We start from the raw sequence: 22,331 nt of genomic DNA on the forward strand, positions 1-22,331 counted from the left end.
AATTGCTGTTCTGCATAATATGAGCCACTGACGCTGAAGCTGGGGAAAGGTGCTACCGAAATGGGAATCGGATGATTCTTTGTAGGAGAGACAGTGAGTGGAAAGGAACAAGTCTGGACTGGGTGAAGAACGGTGCCTTCCATTTACCATCTGTGTGTCTTGGGCCAAAGTCTTTAATTTCTTTGTGCCTCAGTTTCCTCATCTGTAAAAATGGAATAAAAATAGTACCTACCTTATAAATGGGACAGTGAGGATTAAGTGAGTTTGGTATATGTGAAGAACTCGGCCTATCCTAAGCACTTCTTCAGTGTTAGCTATTATTTAAAAAAAATTAATAGTGAATATGTAATGAATAAAATCATCCAAAAACAAAAAAAAAACCTGTTACAGCCCAGAAGAAATAAAATGTAATCTTATAAAGACATCTAGAAAGACTACATGCATAGAATTGGTGAAATCTGATCTAAATCTTGAAAAACAATTAATAGACATGGTGTCATTCAATCATTTAGTGTTTCCTGAACGTTTATTATGTGCCAGCCATTGTTTGGGTTCTGAGAAAGGTTATTATTCAGTTTTCATTCTAGTGAGGGAGCAATGCCAATAACCAGATACTCATGAGAGAAGATTTCAGCTTACTAGGTTGGGGGTGGGGAGTGAAAACATTGCATCAGGAGTTAAAGCACAGTGAGAGAATGCACTTGGGGATTTACTGAGACTTGGGCGAGTGGACAGCATGGGAACCTCAGTCGGCCTCTTAAGACCTCTAACCTCAAAGGGAGGCAGTGACCACAGTAGATTTTTGAAAAACAATAATACGACTGAAGCTGAGTTTGTGGAAGGGTACTCTGGGGGGATACAAACTAATAATATTCACTGAGTGCCCACTATGTGCCAGGCGTGGATGGCTCTAAGGATTTCTCAATAACCCTACATGATGGGTACTGTTGTTATCTCCATCTTATACTTGAGGAAACTGAGGCACAGGGAGATTAATTCGCTCAAGATGAAACAGCTAATAATGTTGGAAAACGCTCCAGGGCCCCATTCTAACTACTAGTCTATATCCCTTTCGTTTATACTCAACTCCTACTTATAGCCTGGTTAAGGAGTTGAGATCAGCGCACTCAACAGTCAGAAAATAGTGGTAGAGCCTGTAATAAAGCACCGAATTTTGTAGGTACACTTTACATAAATTCGTTCCTTAGCTGATCTTGAGCGGAAAAAAAAATTAAATTGTATTTATTTTATCTTTATCTTTTTAGAGTACATCGAACATAATAGTGACAACAGAAAAATTCACCCATAGTTTCACTTTTATCTGGGAAAATATAACATTTTCCACTTTTAATTTAAAACCCAAGTGTGTTGAATTTATTACCAGAATTTGTTTTCCTTCCCTCCACCCCTGGCCTCTCAGTTCAGGTGCCCTCTACTCCCAGAGCTTATACTGAAGAAACAGGGTCCCTACTCTGGCCATGTTTACGTGAGCCTTCAGTTCTCCAGCCCGCTAGGCCGTGGTTGTTCAAAAAGCAATTTGGTTTTGGAGATGTTGAAACAAAGAACAGGAAAACCAGCTCTCTGCAGAGACAATTTTTCTAAAAATACAGCTAACCCATCCATTCTTACCCTGTCAGATGCCTCCCGGGGTATGAAGAAATTTCTTCTTGTTTCCTCCTTTACGTCAATGCATTCTTGATTAAGTCAACTAGGGTGATTAAAGAAAAAAAAAAAAAATCTCCTCTGGGCAGTTGCTAAAGGTTGGTAGGACAAGAGTGGACAGGCCTGCTGGTCGACCCACATTGATCACCTCTCCATGCTGCCAGACTGGCTTTTCTAGTCCTACTTCTTTCTTGCTCCTTCCATGGGGCTTTTGTTTTTTGAAAAAATTTTTCAAATGTTTTATTTATTTTTGAGACAGGGAGAGACAGAGCACGAACAGGGGAGGGTCAGAGAGAGGGAGACACAGAATCTGAAACAGGTTCCAGGCTCTGAGCTGTCAGCACAGAGCCCGACACGGGGCTCAAACTCATGGACCAGGAGATCATGACCTGATCTGAAGTCAGCCGATTAACCGACTGAGCCACCCAGGCGCCTGCATGGGGCTTTTGAATCAGAGAAGGGTGGCCTTTGCACAGTGGGCACTGTGAGCTAGAGTACTCTGTCACAAGGGCATGTATGCTAAGATGAACTGTGTTATTTGCCCTTGGGGGTTCCTGTTGTTGCCAAGCTTGTGTTGTATGCGTGACTTTGTGGTCTGGGGAGTGGGGGATGGGGGGTCCTCAATCTTTTGTCATCTCCTGATTATTGACTCATTTACCACATCTGCTGGATGACAGGCTGGCCTCCTTCCCCGCCCACTGAGCCCTGGATTGCACAAAAGGGACACGTATGAAGCAGGACACCTCTCCTCATCCCATCTCCCACTTTGTACTACCATTTAAAGATCAGGGCTGGGGTGCCTGGATGGCTCAGTTGGTTGAACATCTGACGTTAGCTCAGGTCATGATCTCGCGGTTTGTGAGTTCAAGCCCCGTGTGGGGCTCTGTGCTGACAGCGTGGAACCTGGAGCCTGCTTCAGATTCTGTGTCTCCTTCTCTCTGCCCCTCCCCTGCTGTTTCTCTCTCTCTCTCTCTCTCTCTCTCAAAAAAAAAAAGAAAAAGAAAAAAAAAAGGTGAGGGGTGTGCTGAGAAACCTTTCTTTCCTTCAAATATCAGGATAGGTCTTGTTTAAAAAAACCCTCCCAGGTGAGCCCCTAATCTCACCTAAACTGCTGAGCACAATGAAAACTGCTCCAGCTAGACAGACGAGCTCTTGCCCTTCTTTCTGTAACTTACAAATTGTGCGGTTTTGCAAATTGGGCAACTTCAGCAATCAGGCAAACGGTGTGCATTTTCAGAGCGAAGTGTGATTGGCTTCTTCTGTTGAGATTTAAAGATGACTCAGGAGTGCATTGAAGCTTGCTGCGTGGAAAGTTCTAATAAGGGGAAAGCTTGTGGGAAATTTTGAAGGTGACTGTGAGGCCTCTGGTAATTATGGTAGGAACTTTTACTTTTATAAAATACTTTTGTTTCTGGGGTAATTTCCACATGCTCAAACTTCTTCTGAGTAATGATGGGTATTTCTTGAACAACCATCATGTACTTAGTACTGCACAGTGTAGGTGTATGCATTTGCATTATTTTTGTATCCATACTTAGCTAATGTTTCTCCAGTGCACACCCTGTGCCACTGTTCTGAGCACCTTAATATTTTAATTCTTTTAAACTTCACCATGACCTATCAGGTATATATTTATAGATATAATACAACAGGTAGAGAGAGGCCAGGACTCTGTAGTAAGTGACCTTTAAGAGGGATCCAGTGGTCCCTCCCCTTGGCGTCTGCCCCCTAGGTAATCCCCTCCGGCTGAGTGAGAGCTGGACCGGCTAATTCACTTTAAATGACTAGAATGTGGCCAAAGTGATAGAATGTCACTTCTGAGATTAGGTTACAAAAAGACTAAGACTTCCATCCAACTCTCTGTCTGTTGCTGAGTATACTATGTGGACGAAGCCCGCTGCCACATTGCAAGTAACCTTAAGAAAAGCCTCACATCACGAGGCACTGATGTGTCTGGCCAATAGCCAGGGAAGATTCCAGGCCTGGCTGACAATTTGATTTACTTATAAGACCCTGAGCCAGAGGACCCAGTTAGGCTGACGCACAGAAATGGGGAGACAATAGACGTGTGTTGTTTGAAGCTATTAAGTTTGAGGATAATTTTTTACAAAGCATTACATAACTTGTACACCTGTCCAAGGTCCAAAAGCTTGTCTGTAAAAAAAAAAAAAAAAAAAAAAGCAAAGTATAGACCCCCTACTTTATCTTAAATTATTTTTATTCTAATGCTACTTAAGTATATAGAACCAAATCTAGGAATAAACTTTTTATGATTATTGTTGTATATAGCTACAAAACAAAACAAAAAAAAGAGAATACCAAAAAAATCCAGAATTCATACTTTTGTTTCTTATTTTCATTTGAATTCATACTTTTTAATGATAATTTCATAGGATGGAAAATGTGTTAGAATGAAATCATCATTTCATTTGGAAACAACCTCAATGTCCACTAACAGGAAAATGGACTGTGTAAACCATCCTACAAAATCCTCTGCAACTTGGAAACTTGGACAAGGTCTCGAAGACAAACTGCTATATGAAAAAAACCAATGGGGCGCCTGGGTGGCTCAGTCGGTTAAGCGTCCGACTTCAGGTCAGATCACGATCTCGCGGTCTGTGAGTTCGAGCCCCGCGTCGGGCTCTGGGCTGATGGCTCAGAGCCTGGAGCCTGCTTCCGATTCTGTGTCTCCCTCTCTCTCTGACCCTCCCCCGTTCATGCTCTGTCTCTCTCTGTCTCAAAAATAAATAAACTTAAGAAAAAAAAATTAAAAAAAAAAAAAAAAGAAAAAAACCAAGCTGCAACCAAGAAACCCTCAAACAATCCCATTTATGTATAAAGAAGCAAGCAAAACAAAACTGCTATTTCCTTGCATGCCTAACAGGGCATAGAAAGGCCTGGAAGGAGACGGTGAGCTGATGACTGTGATGGTTTCTAGGGAGGGGAGTGTGAGGGGATGTGGGGGAGCTTTTGTTTTGCCTTTTCTGTGTTTCTGTAGTTTCACCTTTTCATGTGTCTTTGCTTCTGTTTCTTTATTCTTTCCCTTTTTTTGAAATGAAAATTTATTTGTGTGTAATTAAAAAATAAAAGTATTGTTCTTGCCCATCTGTCCTTGCTTTGGCTGTAGGGTTGGTGTCAAAATGAATGATATATGAAAGATCAGCCAGCCAGCCAGGAAAGGTGGTCCTTGCATCTGGGAGATGACTTACTGAAATTGGTAATGTGATAAGAATAACTGGAAGGCAGTTTGTGACTGCAGCCTGGAGACCATGGACGGAAGAAAATAGGCAGCTGGGGGACCCGGTGTCCCAAAGGACTCTTCCTGGCAGAAGCCAAAATTCAAAGGTTGGGCAAAGGTAAAGGTGGAGTTGTGAGCCAAGTAGTTGTGGCCATCGGCCAGCTGAGCAAGTGCAAAGATTTATTTAGTTTGGAGGCCACAGATAAAATTAGACCCAGCCTTGACTTCTGGGCGAGTTAGTAGCCCAAAAGGGGAATAGTATTAACGAGAGCTCACTCTTGCACAGCGCTGACTGTACATCAGACACCCTTTTAGGCACATAACATTTAATTCTTGTAAGAACCCTGTGATGCATGTACTATTATCCCATTTTATAAGTGAGTAAAGTAAGGACCTCGGAGAGTTAATTTCTCGCCCCAGGTCACCCAGCTGGTACATGGCAGAAGCAGGATTTAGATCCAGATAGTTTTAGTTCCAGTATCTGTGCCCTGCTTAATTATTCAGCCATCCTGCCAGAAATCCTTTTGAAAGTTTCAAACAGTGTGATAAAAACCATGGTAGAGGTGGGAAAACAAAGGGGGATGAAACTCATGCTCTCTGGATAAGTATGAGGAAGATATTAAGAAAAAGGGACATTATTCCAGTTGGGTTTTTTTTTTCTTTATATACTTTTATGTAACATAACTAACAATGTACAGGATTGGGTGGTTTCTGTTCACTTGAGTCTTGAAGCAGGAGTAGGAGTATGACAAGCAAAGAAGGGGGTAAAGAATGCAGTCCAGGGAGAGGGAGCAGCACACATGAACGTATGGAGCTCTTAAAACTTTTATTTACCTGGGGAGGCTTCTGCCCTGTCCCTTTACACACTGCCCCAAATCAGCCACCCCCCCTCCCCCCACCCCCCTCTTTCTGAGCTGGCCATTGAGGTAGATTTGCACGTCAGCCACCCTCCCTGGACTATTTATTCTCAGATCCCTCCCTTACTGAGACAGACACGGTTTAGTCCTTAGTGAGAAGTGAAGAAAGGCAGAGGGGAGAGACAGTTCTGAATACCCTCCCCATTCTCCCCAACTCCCCGGCATCGTTTAGGATTCCCCAGAGAGCCTCATTCAGGTAGGGCCCAACACAGAATGTGGATCATTGAGAACCGGCAAAATTGACATAACCTTGAGGCCTCAAATAATACATTCCTCTCCTTCAACATCAATTTCATCAGATTAAAAATCCAATAACAGGCTGTCATTGAGCCTGAGAAAAGAGATGGTAATAAAAGGGAGACTCTGACTCCATAATGGAAAGCAGGTGATTTTTAAAATTGGTTTCTCCAGCTGTCTATGCTACGGAAATTGAGGAAAGGTAGAAAAGCCTGTGCATGTAGCTTCTCCCCAGTTCTCCTTACTTTCCTGCACGTGCTCCTTCCCCTTCTATTTGGTTGGACTGGGTGAGTGGCCTCGTTATGGCCCCTAGTTACCTGGCGGGGACTTGGAGAGTCTTCCTCACTTCTCCCTAGTTCTGTCTCCTTAGCCTCCTACAACATACCCCTCCATGCCGTTCCCGCCGCCCTACCTTTACCGAGGCTCCGCATAATTCACCTGGGGACTCTGCCACCCGCCAGCAATTCCCCTCCTCCAGCACCTCTTTCGCCACCTCTAAAGTGCAAACCCTGGTAAGTGAATGGCTGGATGCCGCATAATGAGAAATAACATGCTAATCATTTACCTTACTGTTGCATTCACCGAGTGTAAAATTAAGTGCTTATTGTATGCCCTGCCTTAGGTTAGGTCTGCCTAGGCTCTTTGACTGCAGAAGATGGAACTTACTTCAGACTAACCCAGGAGTCTCACATGGGAAAAAAAAAAGGGTAGGCAGTGCTAGAAGGTCTTGACATTGGAATCAGGAACCGAAAGCCTCCAGGAAGAGGCAACTTGTGTTCTTTAATTCTTCCTCATAAAGAGTCTATTTATTTTTCTTCCTCTTTCTGCAAACTGCCTCTCACTGCTTTCCAGAACGCAAGGTCAAATGTAGCCAGCCTGTACATTTTTGAGTTTATGGTCTTCTCTATTCCAGCTCCTTCCCCTAAAGGATGAGGCACAGCCAGGTCTTGGATTCAAGCCCATGTCTCAGATGAAAATCTGATTGACTCGGGTTAGGTCAGCTGGAAATACCCTGTCCAATCACCAAGGCCAGCCTGGCACAGCCTCACTCAATGTGAAAATGGCGGCTAGTTGCCCATTCTTGTTGGGGGGTAGAAAGAATTCTAATTAGTGCAGTTTGGGGCTGTCTAGATGTTCTAAAAGCTGTCTATCATGTATTGTAAGGAAAAGCATGATCTCTAGCTTCTTTTTTTTTTTAATTTTTTTTTTTCAACGTTTATTTATTTTTGGGACAGAGAGAGACAGAGCATAAACGGGGGAGGGGCAGAGAGAGAGGGAGACACAGAATCAGAAACAGGCTCCAGGCTCCGAGCCATCAGCCCAGAGCCCGACGCGGGGCTCGAACTCACGGACCGCGAGATCGTGACCTGGCTGAAGTCGGACGCTTAACCGACTGCGCCACCCAGGCGCCCCTGATCTCTAGCTTCTTAGCATGTAAGCCCCATTGGGGACATTGAGTGGTGAGTTGAGGTTACTTCAAACTAATATAAAATATTTCCTTTTGTGGAAAGAAGTTGGAGTTTGTGATGCAAGTTTTGAACTTGACTTTAAGGAAGCATAGGTTTTGAGTTTTGGAGTGAACGGTTATTGAGTAGAATAGAAGGATCATTGGTTCCTAGCAGGAATGTGTGAGAGCAGTAAAGACTCCTTTTGTAGGGTGGCTTCAATGTTGAATGGAGAGGGTTGAGATTAGATGAGTAAGGTGAGAATATCCATTGGAGGAATTTGCATACCAAGTAAGTTTAGACTTGACCTATTAAGGACAGTGAATGGGATGGTTAAATGGAAACTGAGTATATTGTGGAATCAGACACATCTCTGTTTGAGTCTGTCCCTTCTTGTAGTTTTATATAATTTAAACAGGTTTCTCAACTACAGAATCTTAGTATCCTCATCTAGGAAATAGGCATAATAGTAGTCACATCTAGCGAGCATCTGTTGTTTTTGTCTGCCCAGCATCCATTCCCACTCCTGAAAATGCTCCTCAGTGTCACTTTGGATAATCACTCTAGTTTGGGTAGGACTGACCCCACCTCCCAGCTTGAGGATGGACACATGGCCCTGGCCAGGACAACCCATACAGTACCTTCTTCAGAATATCTGTTGTAAATTGTTGCAATTCATATACAGATCTATATCTAGTATGAAGGGCACCTTCTTACAAGTGGTTATTTTGTCTACTGTATAATCTGCCCAACTATACAGAGTTGCTCTGATCCTGGCCGACTAAAGCAGTCTACCCCCTGGCCACAAATCAGGGAAAGGGGAGTGACCCAAGTCTGGCCAGGGGGAGGTAATTGTACCACATAAAAGAGTCTGTCTGAGAATAATGCCAACGCAACAGACAAAAGAGCTCAGAGATAAAGAGAGGTATGAATGCATCATGTGAGCTCCTTGATCCTGAAGCTACAGACTTAATGTCTCTAGAGGAATTTATCAGCTACATTACCTAATACTTGTTGAGAGAGAGGCCTCCACGGGTCTCTCTCACCACTATACATTTTACGGCCAAGAATACAAGGCCCTGGCCACTCTTTACTGGGCCATTTCTCATAGTACTATTTGCAGGGAACAACCTTGAAGGATGAGTTGGTGTCTGCCTCCAGGACAAAAACAAAACAAAACAACAACAAAAAGAACAAAGACAAAAACAACAACAACAACAAAACCACCAGGCTTTCTTACTGCTTGCTAGAAAAGTGATAGATTTCCTAAGCTCAGTGTTCCTCAGCTGTGGTGCAAACCTACTGGGTGCAGAGCATCCATCTGAGCCATTTTGTGTAACCCTGAAGGACTCTGGGTTAAGGGAACCAAAGTAAGTGTGCTAATGCTTGTGCTACTTATTGTACCATGAGTAGTAAAGTCCTGTGTCTCTGACCCTAGAGCTTTGTGTCTTCTGCCAGCATCCATGAAATACTAAAAGGCTAATTTATCTGCTTATAAGTAGGGTACAATTAAATACCAGGTCTGACAATAATCCTCTCCTCATTTTTGTGTCTTAAGTCAGAAGGAATTAAGATTCTGTCACTTGCAACAAAAAGTTCTAATAAATTGTCTCCCTCATCAATTGAGCTAATGTATGTGAAAATTTCTAATCTGTACTGGGCTCCCAAGTATCTGTGGTCCTATAGTAGATGGTTTTATCAAACAGCTTTATTGAAGCAAACCAAACATATTTAAAGTTTACAGTTTGATAAGTTTTGACCTATTTATGTACCAGTGAAACTGTATCACAACTAAAATAATAAACCTAAAGATAGATTATTTTCCTTTTTTTAAAAGTTTATTTATTTTGAGAGAGAGAGGAAAAGAGAGAGAGAGTGGGGGAGGGGCAGAGAGAGGGAGAGAGAGAGAATCCTAAGCTGACAGCACAGAGCCTGACGTGGGGTTCGAACCCATGAACTGTGAGATCATGAGTTGGAAATGAAGTGCTGGATGCTTAACTGAGTCACCCAGCCACCCTGAGAGTGGACATTTAAAAAAAATTTTTTTTTGATGTTTGTTTATTTTTGAGAGAGAGAGACAGAGTGTGAGTGGGGGAGAGTCAGAGAGAGAGGAAGACACAGAATCTGAAGCAGGTTCCAGGCTCTGAGCTGTCAGCACAGAGCTCGATGTGGGGCTCAAACTTGCAGACTGCTAGATCATGGCCTGAGCTGAAGTCAGACATTTAACCGACTGAGCTACCCAGATGCCCCATTGTGAATGGACATTTAAAAAAATTTTTTTATTTCAACATTTATTTATTTTTGGGACAGAGAGAGACAGAGCATGAATGGGGGAGGGGCAGAGAGAGAGGGAGACACAGAATCGGAAACAGGCTCCAGGCTCTGAGCCATCAGCCCAGAGCCCGACACGGGGCTCGAACTCACGGACCGCGAGATCGTGACCTGGCTGAAGTCGGCCGCTTAACCGACTGCGCCACCCAGGCGCCCCGTGAATGGACATTTTAAATGTGGTTTATCTGACTTGATACCAGATTTCAAAGACTTATGATTAAAAAAATGGAATATTTTATTAATTTTTTTATATTGATTGCATATTAAAATGATAATATTTTGGATATATTAGTTACATAGAATATATTGTAAGATTAATCTCACCTCTTTATTGTTGCCTTTTTAAATGTAGCTATTAGAAACTTTAAAATCACACATGTAGCTTGAACTATATTTCCGCTGGACAGTGCTGGCTGAGAGGCTGAATTAGATTTAGATTCAGTTTTTTTCTTCTTTGACAAGATAATGTGATGTACTTCTTCTTGCATCATATCTGGCGACATGTGTCATCCAGCTGCCCTGTCTCTTAATAATGTTAAGATTGATCAGAGGTGAGGTGAGAAAGAGAAAAGCAAGCTCTGTTGGGCGTGGGACTAGTTGGCACGCCCAGCTAAAACTTTGCTGGGCACGCCCAGCTAAAACATCAACAATTCCACAGAACACAAATATCATGCAAGACACTCTGTGACCATAATGGGGCAAAAGAAAAAGATGACAACCTCATAATCATGTCTGAGCATACGTAAAAGAGAGAACATTACCTAAACCACAAAACTCCCCCCTTTATGGGCCAATATGAGTGGTTGTTGCTTCTTTACCAGTTACAGCTCTAGCTTCATTTTGCTCTTTCTGACTTTCAGATGAGAATTATTAAAATATCCAATAATAGAATCATCCTGCTTTCTGACAGTACTCAATTAAGTTTGAAGCTCCATTTCCTTGAGCTATCCCCCAAATCATTACCAAGCCCAAATCTTTCAAGTCTTTTCGAACACCCTCTTACTGAGGGTGAGACCTCATGACGGCCTTTGGTGTGCCTTCTCCCTTGTTGCAATGAGACAATGCGCACAACTTTGTTTGTCCGTGTGTTTCTGGCAGACTTTGGCTAGAGAGCACTGACAGTGGTTTAGGTAGTGTCAACCTCATCCTTCCCCGATCGAGTTTGTTGGGTAGATTTTTAAGCGGGGGTACAACTTAACGCAATTAGATATTTGGGGAATTACACAGTTATTTGCTATTTACAACCCTTGTGAAACTGGACTTATCAGCCCAAACAATTATTGAAGTCTTTTTACAAACAGATCTATGCCTATTTGGCCATTGTATTAATTTGCTAGGGTTACCGTGAGAAAGTACCACACACAAGGTGACTTAAACAACCGTTTCACAGGTGTCTCACAATTCTGGAGTCTCGAAGGCCAAGGTCAGGGTATCGTCAGGGCTGGTTCCTTCTGAGGGCTGTGAGACAGAATCCGTTCCATGCCCTTCTCCTAGCTTCTGGTGGTTTGCTGGTAATCTTTGTATTCTTTAGTTTATAGACACATCCTCCTCCTCTCTGCCTTTGTTTCACATGGGTTCTTTCTGTGCCTGGATCTGTCTCCCTATTTCCCCTTTTTGTAAGGACACCAGTCATATTGGATTAGAGCCCACCCTAACGACTTTGTTTTAATTTCATAACCTCTGTAAAGATCCTGTCTCCAAATAAGGTCACATTGTGAGGTAATGGGAGCTGGTACTTCAACATGTGAATTTTTCAAGGATACGATTCAACTCGTAGTAGTCACTCACAACTCTTAGACTCTTCCTGGTGTCAGTAGCTTCCAATAAGAAGTGACAGTGGACACTTCCTGACAATCTCACTATAACTAGTTTATATATAAAGTGAGTGTTCAGCCATATTCTACCCACATATGGACATTAATTTAATAAACATGCGTTAGTAAGTAGAGTCAGGAAGAGTTCATGCAATCTGTTCCATATTCTTAGGAAGCCCCAGTTCTCTTCTCTTTAGGAGCTCTAACCACATCTTAAATGAAGGATTCGCTGGGGCAGATGTCCCAGCTAGAGGCAGGATTCAGTTGCCCCTACAGTGGTATCAGCCAACCAGAATCTGAAATCAGGGCTGGACATAGGGCCATTTCTGATTCTGGCCCCGGATGCCGTCATTCTGGGCAAAGGTGAAGGGTTCACCTTGTTTGTGAAAAGGCGAGGAATGTCTCGAAAACATTTTCTCTTGAACCTCAGCAATTTTACCAGTGGCGGTCCATTTATAGTATCCATTATGCTAATAAAAGAGTCACTAATTTCACCAATGAAAGCCTATTAATAATATTTATGATAATTAGCAAAGCCTCCGGTGTTGATTGAAGGTAGCTAGAGCTTTGTGATACTCTTCTTTGGTGTGTGGCATTTGGATTAAATGCTAGCTGTGACTTCTTGATCAGGGCAACCAAGTGTCCCCAAGAGTGTGCACTGAGACTAACAAACACACACGTTTATATCACACTGTCTGAGCTAAAGTATTTAAAAGTAAATCACAGGGGCGCCTGGGTGGCGCAGTCGGTTAAGCGTCCGACTTCAGCCAGGTCACGATCTCGCGGTCTGTGAGTTCGAGCCCCGCGTTGGGCTCTGGGCTGATGGCTCGGAGCCTGGAGCCTGTTTCCGATTCTGTGTCTCCCTCTCTCTCTGTCCCTCCCCCGTTCATGCTCTGTCTCTCTCTGTCCCAAAATAAATAAAAAACGTTGAAAAAAAATTAAAAAAATAAAATAAAATAAAAGTAAATCACAGACCTCATAACCAGGCCACCCTATTTTCAGACTTGTGCTTGGGAGGGTGCATCATAAATGGATGCATGTTGGGGTGTAAAGACCATAGAACTGGGTCAAGTGTGCCCTTTTTCAGCTATCTTTGTGACCTTGGGCAAACCATTTAAATGTTCTGGGTTTCACTGTCTTCATCTATAAAATGAAAGGCCTGGATTAAATGATCCTTTAAGTTGCCTTTAGCACTTAAATTCTGCAATTCCATTCCGAGAGCTAATAATTCAACAAGTATGAAATCCTATAACAGACTGAATACATGACTGCTCAGAGCAAATGATATGAAGGGGAGACTGGATTAGTTAAGGAAGACTCTGAGGAAGTAAGGCAAAGCCAGTTACCAGTGAATTATTTCACTGGACTGTGTGTGTGTGTGTGTGTGTGTGTGTGTGTGTGTGTGTGTGTGTATTTTAACTCAACAGCCCGTTGACCTGTGTAGATCTCAATGACCCTTGGCACTCTAAGACTCTACATGAGACATTATGTAGGGTGATCTTGTTAGCATTCAGAGTTTGTAGTTGGTGAGGGGGCATAGCATTGGTTTTGCTTGCTTGAAGTTGACAAGTACCTCAATGGCAGATTTGGCTACAAACTGAAGAGAGTCACGTGTCCCCACCAGTTAAGTGTTGTGCCTTCTCTAGGGACAAAGCCATTGGAGTAAAATGGCTACTTACATGACTAAAGTCTGAACAAAGATGCACATTTCTTTCTGGTCAGTAAGGAAAGGGAAGAATGCACTGATTTCAGTGTACCTTGATTAAAGTAGCCTTCAAAAACTTCTTAAAGTTTATTTATTTTGAGAGAGGGAGGGAGGGAGGGAGGGAGAGAGGGAGAGAGAGAGAGAGAGAGAGAGAGAGAGAGAGAGAGAGAGAGAAAGAGAACATGAGCGGGGGAGGGGTAGAGAGGAGAGAGACAGAGACAGAAAAAGAGAGAGAGAATCCCAAGCAGGCTCCATGCTGTCAACACAGAGCCTGACAGGGAGCTTGGTCTCACAAACGGTGAGATCATGACCTGAGCTGAAACCAAGAGTCTGACGCTTAACCAACTGAGCCACACGGGCACCCCAAAGTAGCATTCCAATTTTAAACATCGCCAAAAGCACACAATTTCAAGAAACCCCACAGGCAAATTAGCTGTACTTTGACAGTGTGTATTTCCCAGTACTCCCCAGACTTTCTGCCCAGGGATGGTAGAGGAGAATGCGACAGCTGCCCTTTGTCTGGGATGAAAACACATGCTGGACGGAAGGGAGATGGGGCAAACTGCAGTGTCCACAGGAACCAGGCAAGTAAGGTTAGCAAATGAAGCACAGTTGATATGAGTTAGTGGGATATGAGGGGGTAGATGTGGCCCCATGAAAGACGGAAAGCCACCATCCGGCATCTGTGGACAGAAACGATGGCAACTGCACGTTCAAGGTTGGCAGATAGTGTAATATTTTGTCTTTCTCCCGAACTGGAAACCCAGATTTTTATGTGATAATTATTGGTTATGGGACGTTTGTAATGAACTCAACCTTTTGAAGTTTCATAGGCTGACTGACCAAAACATCTCTTTGTGCAGGGTGGACATTTAGGCCATTGATTTGTCGTGGAAAAAAGCAAGGGCTTTGGGGACATACCTGGGAACAAAGTTTGGCAAAACCACTTGCCGCTTACGTAACAGGGGATGGGTATTTAAGATGTCTGAATCTCATTTTTCTTATATGTGCAAATGAGGGTATGTTTACATATTTGGTAGGGTTATTGCGAATGTTGAAAGAGACAAGGTATTTGACAAAACATGCATGTCTTGTCACCTGGCATTCAGTCCAACGAATGCAATACTTATGTCTGCTCTTTTCCGATATACCCTTTGGACCAATGGTTATAAACTGGGTGAGCATAGGTGAAATCCAGCCACAAATCATTTTTTTTTTAAATTTGAGATATAATTGACATATAGCATTATATTAGTTTCAGGTGTACAGCATAATGATTTGACATTTGTATGTATTGTGAAAGGATCGATGCAGTAAGTCTAGTTAACATCCATCACCATACATAGCCACAATTCTGTTTTCTCATGATGATCACTTTTAAGATGCAGATCCTTTAAAAAAAACTTTTGTGTGGGGGATTTTTTTTTTTCCTGGGCTTTGGCATGCCCTTTACCAGTCTGCTTACTGCTAAGGCTGAAAATAAACAGAGTAGCTTGTCCAGAAGAACTTCAGTCTTTTCTTCTTTGCTCACCATCATCTGGCTGTGTTTTAGGATGTCAATTCACTGTAATTATAGCCGGTCATGTGACATTTGAAGGAAATAGTAGTAATAATAATAACAACAACAATAACAAACCACTACTTAGGACACTGCAGACAGCTACTATGAGAGGTCTAAAATACAGGCACTGCCATTGGACCATCTTAATCCTGATATCAGCATGTTGAAGACTTCACCCTGTGTCTCCCTGCCTGCATGTAGTTATGCTAACACTTTCGACCCTCTAAATTGTTTGTGACCCATCAAAGTCTCCGAGTGTCTCTGTTTAAAGAGCAGAATTCCATGGCAACTTTCATCTCTGCGTTACTAAATAATTACATTGAGGACATGTAAACTTTGCTGGGAAATGTGGGACTAGACAGTTTACGTTAACCCATCCTTTTCAGAGTTTCACAAAGCATGTTTCAGTATTCCTATCTCATTTGATCTTCAAAGCAACTCTATTTCTATCCCCCTTTGTGATGTGAAAAGTGATATGCAATGGTTGCAAAGCTCACATGTTCCTTTTTAGGGAAGGCTCCCCTTGTCTGGAGTGGAACGTCAGCTTCCTCCCCTGATAGGAGACATGAGCTCTTTGGTTGGTCCTTGTCCCCATCAGTCTGCTACTTTCAGTTTTGCCTGATTCCTTAGCCATCCAAATCTGTGACCCCAACATATAGGATATTCACCCGACCCTGAACGCCGTGTGGTGTATTTCCGATCCCTGCCATATCAAACTCTGTTTGGTGATACAAAGCTTCATACTGCTGACTGTGGAGAATCAATAGACACATTATCATCTGTATAGAGGCTAGCCAGTGCGATCAGGATAATAGCAAATTTCGTGTCACGTCTCAGACTTCTCTGGCTTCTGCTTTGCATGATATTTAAATAACCTGGTGGATTTATATGGCTTCAGCTGGTCATGCACCAAAGCATAAATGCTCATTTTCCCCAACATATTCTGTGCTGAAAGCATGATACGAAAATCCGGCAAACAATGTTTCCTTATCAAATAATAATTAAAAGGTTATGTCGCAAGGGTTCTGGAAATATCATCGCTTCCCCAGGAAATAGCTGTGGAAAGATTTCCCACTGTGGCTTGACGGTAGGTGGCATGGAAATGAGTGCAGCAGCCGTGAAAATATGCACAAGTCCCAGATCCTGGGCCTCAGCGAGATATAATGGGTGGCTGGTGAATCTTAACATTTGCGAGCCTGGAAAATTATGATTTGGGGAGTTGTAAGCAGTTTATGCTTCCTAGGGTAGAGCTTGCAATTTGTCTTCAGGGGTGTATCAATCAGAGTCATCTGGTACAAGCAACAGAGACAGACTTTGGCTGGTTTTATCGGGAGGATATGGGGTAGCTCAGAGAACAGGAATAAAAATGGATGAACCGTGGTTTTTGCTAGAACTAGGAATCAGATGGCAAGACCTAGCCGACAGTCTCTTTGGGTCTGCTTTCAGGATAAATGATCATTCATTTTCAACCTCGAAGTCACTTAACTCAAGGTTCAGATTCTAGGGAAATATGCTTGATTTTCTAACATGTCCCTTATGCCTGGGAGGAAGTGCATTTTGATTGGCAGTCCCACCATAACTGCCTGCCATCGGGCTGGATAGTCAAAATCAAATTCTCATGCTGATTCCAGAACATGCAGGCACAGTGCCAAGAAGACATCTGCCCCGAGCAGACCTTCCCTTTGTTCCAGGAGGAACTGCTTCCCCAGACCTACTGGTTAAGCAACTTTAAGACAAATATCTAGTGGTTAGGGGACTAGGATTCAACCAGACACGTGTGAGACACCCAGGGAAGCGCATCCCACTGTCTAAGACAAGGTCATATGTCCCCTCTTGGTGCAGGGTCACTGCTGCAAACAGCTTGTTACCTAGAGAGGTAAACTGAGTGATTAAAAAAGCAATAAGCAAGGTAACTAGTAAGAAAGGGAGAGGACTTTCAGTACTGACAGAAACCTGTTTCACTCTCCAGGAGGGGAAGAAATATGGATTCTGATTATTGAGACTAAGAAGGAGCTGGCCATGTGGAGTTCAGCTTTCCCTTTCTTTCTGGAAGTCAGTGGCAGGCAGGAAGTAAAAATGAATCTGGCAATGCATTCTAGTACAGAAGTTCTTAAAGTGTAGTCTTCAGAACACTGGGTCCCCAAGACCCTCTCAGGGGTCCCCAAGACCTGCTCAATTCAGCAAAGTCAAAAGTATTTCCATAATAATGCTGAGACGTTATTTGTCTTTTCCACCGTGTTGATTTTTGCATTGATGGATGAAACTGCTGTGTCTTAGCATGAATCAGGGTGGGGACACCAAATTGTGTTCGTAGTCACTGTGTTCTTTCTTGCCCCATTCTCAGGAAAAAAGCCAAAAACAAGAATTCAAGAATGTCTTCAAGGGTGCATGTATGGCTCAGTTGGGAAAGCATCCAACTTTTGATCTCAGGGCTGTGAGTTTAAGCCCTACGTTGGGTTCCACGCTAAGTGTGGAGCCTACTTAAATGTATGTGTATATATATCATTAATTTTATAATTAATAAATTATAATTATTTTTATCATATCAACCATTGTGCGTACTGATGCAGGATCCTGGAACACAATTGTTGTCTATAGGAAAAGCACTTGTGCTGTTGTTTGTGTTGCGAGCTAAAATAGATTTTCCCTCCAGAATAGCATTGTACCTTCCAGACACTGCTGGAAAACAAACTATGGTTATTCAGACTTGGGCATGTGGCAAACATTTTCTCTACGTAAATGACTGTCATTTCAAGCTAACTGGAAGTATTTGTTGCTAATAATGCAATTTTTGCTCATAAGCAAAAAATTAGAAGTTTAGAAAGCTTGTCTCTATCACAATAGGCTTGACAGCTTTCCAATACTTAAAGACTTTTCTGATGATATTGGTGGTGAATAGTGAACATGGGTTTGGGGTACTGTCTAATGAAATGAGGCAACATTTGGGAGATCTGCTTATCTCAGTTAACCAAAACTTCCTAAATATTCGATAGATGATGTTACCAACATCCATTCAAACTGCAAGATTGGTCAGAGAATTTTAATGTAACAGAGTTTGAAAAGCTCATTGGTGTGGTTTGATATTTTATATTGCAATTAACTTTTAGGAAACTACCACTTGTTGAATTTTGGTGTTGTATCAAAGCAGAATATCAACAATTATCTGAACATATAAAATATTCCTCCCTTTTCCAATTATATATCTCTGTGAGGTTCCGTTTTCTTGATATACTTTAACTAAAAAAAAAAAAAAACATATTGCAAAACAGGCTAAATGCAGAAGCAGCTATGAGAATCCAACTATCTTTATATTAAGCCAGACATTAAGGTTGTAAAAATATATAACAATTATACTCTTTTTTTAAAAGATGGAATTTATTGTCAAATGGGTTTCCATACAACACTCAGTGCTCATCCCAACAGGTGCCCTCCTCAATACCCATCACCCACTGTCCCCTCCCTCCCACCCCATCAACCCTCAGTTTGTTCTCAGTTTTTGAGTCTCTTATGGTTTGCCTCCTTCCTTCCCTCTCTGTAACATTTTTTCCCCTTCCCCTCCCCCATGGTCTTCTGTTAAGTTTCTCAGGATCCACATAAGAGTGAAACCATATGGTATCTGTCTTTCTCTGTATGACTTATTTCACTTAGCATAACACTCTCCAGTTCCATCCATGTTGCTACAAAAGACCATATTTCATTCTTTCTCATTGCCAAGTAGTATTCCATTGTATATATAAACCACAATTTCTTTATCCATTCATCAGTTGGTGGACATTTAAGCTCTTTCCATAATTTGGCTATTGTTGAAAGTGCTGCTATAAACATTGGGGTACAAGTGCCCCTATGCATCAGCACTCCTGTATCCCTTGGGTAAATTCCTAGCAGTGCTATTGCTGGGTCATAGGGTAGGTCTATTTTTAATTTTTTGAGGAACCTCCACACTGTTTTCCAGAGCGGCTGCACCAGTTTGCATGCCCACCAACAGTGCAAGAGGGTTCCCGTTTCTCCACATCCTCTCCAGCATCTATAGTTTCCTGATTTGTTCATTTTAGCCACTCTGACTGGTGTGAGGTGGTATCTGAGTGTGGTTTTGATTTGTATTTCCCTGATGAGGAGTGACGTTGAGCATCTTTTCATGTGCCTGTTGGCCATCCGGATGTCTTCTTTAGAGAAGTGTCTATTCATGTTTTCTGCCCATTTCTTCACTGGGTTATTTGTTTTTCGGGTGTGGAGTTTGGTGAGCTCTTTATAGATTTTGGATACTAGCCCTTTGTCTGATATGTTATTTGCGAATATCTTTTCCCATTCTGTTGGTTGCCTTTTAGTTTTGTTGATTGTTTCCTTTGCAGTGCAGAAGCTTTTTATCTTGATGAGGTCCCAATAGTGCATTTTTGCTTTTAATTCCCTTACCTTTGGAGATGGGTCGAGTAAGAAATTGCTGCGGCTGAGGTCAGAGAGGTTTTTTCCTGCTTTCTTCTCTAGGATTTTGATGGTTTCCTGTCTCACATTCAGGTCCTTTATCCATTTTGAGTTTGTTTTGTGAATGGTGTAAGAAAGTGGTCTAGTTTCATCCTTCTGCATGTTGCTGTCCAGTTCTCCAGCACCATTTGTTAAAAAGACTTTTTTCCTTTGGATATTCTTTCCTGCTTTGTCAAAGATGAGTTGGCCATACGTTTGTGGGTCTAGTTCTGGGGTTTCTATTCTATTCCATTGGTCTATGTGTCTGTTTTTGTGCCAATACCATGCTGTCTTGATGATTACAGCTTTGTAGTAGAGGCTAAAGTCTGGGATTGTGATGCCTCCCACTTTGGTCTTCTTCTTCAATATTACTTTGGCTATTAGGGGGTCTTTTGTGGTTCCATACAAATTTTAGGATTGCTTGTTCTAGCTCTGAGAAGAATGCTGGTGCAATTTTGATTGGGATTGTATTGAATGTGTAGATTGCTCTGGGTAGTATTGACATCTTAACAATATTTATTCTTTGAATCCATGAGCATGGAATGTTTTTTTCATTTCTTTGTATCTTCTTCAATTTCCTTCATAAGCTTTCTATAGTTTTCAGCATAAAGATCTTTTATATCTTTGGTTAGGTTTATTCCTAGGTATTTTATGCTTCTTGGTGCAATTGTGAATGGGGTCAGTTTCTTTATTTGTCTTTCTGTTGCTTCATTATTAGTGTATAAGAATGCAACTGATTTCTGCACATTGATTTTGTATCCTGCGACTTTGCTGAATTCATGTATCAGTTCTTATAACAATTATACTCTTACCTTTTTTCGGTTTTAGAAAATACAATTGTTTCTGATAAAAACGTTATTTATGTTAATATTTAATGGATTTGTTATTGTTTGTTTGTTTGTTTACAGAGAGTGAGAGCGTGAGCCAGGGAGGGGCAGAGGGAGAGAGAGAGAGAACTTTAAGCAGGCTATATGCCCAGCCTAGAGCCTGAGTTGGAGCTGACTCTCACAACTGTGAGATCATGACCTGAACTGAAATCAAGAGTGAGATATTTAACTGACTGAGCCACCTAAGCACCTCATATTATTGTTTTTAAATGAACTAATGCATAAATATTTAAATTTTTATATAATTCCTACTTTGGTAAATAGGTATCAGTATTTACCAATAATAGAAGTGAAGGCTTTTTGGAATCCTCAATAATTTTTAAGAATTTAAAGGGATCCTGAGACCACAAAGTTTGAGAGCTGCCATTCCAGTGGAATTCCTTTCCCGCGGAAGGAAGTATCTTGAGTAGGAAAAAGTTTCCCTCTTTAACAAAAAGAAGCCCATCTCAGTAGTTATTTCAGAAGACACCATTAACTGGCTTCATTCAATAACTGGGAGTTATTCACATTTCACTCTAGATGCTGGCGAACGGAATACTTTGCAAATAGCCACTGTGTCCAGAAATAGCCATGTGACCTAGTTTTGGAACATAAAATTCTAGAAGATGCTGTTGGTGGCCTGTCCGGTTCTCCTTACTGGGACAATGTACCTGTCCCCCAGCTTCTGTGAATTGCCCTCAACCAGGGCAGCCTCCTTGCTTGGAACTGACTGGAAGGTTGTGCCACATACCCAAGGCTGAGGTGAGATTTCATCAGAATCCACATCTTTGCCCAGCTCCTTCCCTCTGCCTTATACTCCATTCTTTACTCCCTTGAAAGTTTTACTGAAAACACTCCCTCAATCAGTCACTTACATAAGGACCCCCATTTCAGGCTCTGGAGAACCCAGTCAAAGGCAGACATAAGCAGAAGTCAGTGGGAGTGCCTTTCTGGCAAAGCATTTGCTTTCCTGATTAAAAAAAGAGAAAGGGGAAAATATCCAGTGGTCCTGGCCTCTTGCCCTCTAGAGCATCACTGTGACGTCTGGATCTAGAGCTCCCGTCTTGTGGCTAAGAGGCAATAGGCATAAAGGAAAGGCCAAAAGAGGCCTAGAATCAGTGCCAGCAGCTCCTACTTTCAGACTTTTATATGTGAGACAAATTCATTCTATTTGCTTAATTCAATGTTTTTCTTAATTGCAATGGAACACATTACTATCTGATACAGTTGCTGTGACAATATAATGAGAAAATAAAGGGCCTAGCATATTAGCAAACCCTCAAAAAATTGTAACCTCCTCCCATCTCTACCCAAATTAATTTTCCTGGCTGGAGTTTATGGAAGGCCAAATGAAATGATAAGATACCTTTGTGTTGTATATCATATATCAAGGTTAGCCTTTTCTGACCTACTTATATTTTTAAACGAATGCCTTGATTAAGAGAGGGATAACCTAATAATAGGCAGGAACAGGGAATTTTGTCTCTCTTTCCTTACATTTCAGCAGTGGGTGGTCTTGTGTGTTGGGAGGGTTGACCCAGCTCATTGCTTTAATATCGCTTAAAGACTTAAGGAAAAATAGCTTTCTATTTCATTAAAAAAATGTGTTATATTTTAGGCTTGCATCGGCTAACTTTTCAAGTTAATTATAATAGCACTAATATTTGTACCAACGCAGAAGAGTGTGGTTGAGTGGCTTGGGCGTCAGAAACAGCAGGGCCTTTGTCCGGATTGTGATCCTATGTACATTCCACAGCATCTCTTTGTCTGGGGCGGGGGGGGGGGGGGGGGACCATTCTTGCTCTGTGCCTATGCATCTTATTATTTATGGAAATAAAGCTTGTCCTTGGAGTAGTGAATCCCCTGGTGACAGGGACATATTGTTTGAAATGCACCGAATGCCTCAGGTTTACATGCTGTCAAATAATGCAATTCATAGCAGACGTATACGCAGATCACATCAGGGTTGGTGTTACGATAAAGATGCTAACAAGGTTCTGTGAGACTTTTGAGGGAGGGAAGGAGAGATTCAGTCCATCCACTTCAGGTGCAGAATAGAGAGGCGGGTAGATGTCCTTGAGAAAAGCAAATGCTCTC

The 22,331-nt window shown here is 42.0% G+C and overlaps 1 protein-coding gene across 4 annotated transcripts in view; it reads left to right on the plus strand.

Moving 5' to 3' along the window:
• The window catches only part of MED12L (mediator complex subunit 12L), a 699,797-nt gene that overhangs the window by 58,599 nt on the left and 618,867 nt on the right, over positions 1 to 22,331 (plus strand). The window lies entirely within an intron of this gene.

This window comes from Prionailurus viverrinus, chromosome C2 (genome assembly GCF_022837055.1).
Source record: "Prionailurus viverrinus isolate Anna chromosome C2, UM_Priviv_1.0, whole genome shotgun sequence".
Classification (NCBI taxonomy): Eukaryota; Metazoa; Chordata; class Mammalia; order Carnivora; family Felidae; genus Prionailurus; species Prionailurus viverrinus.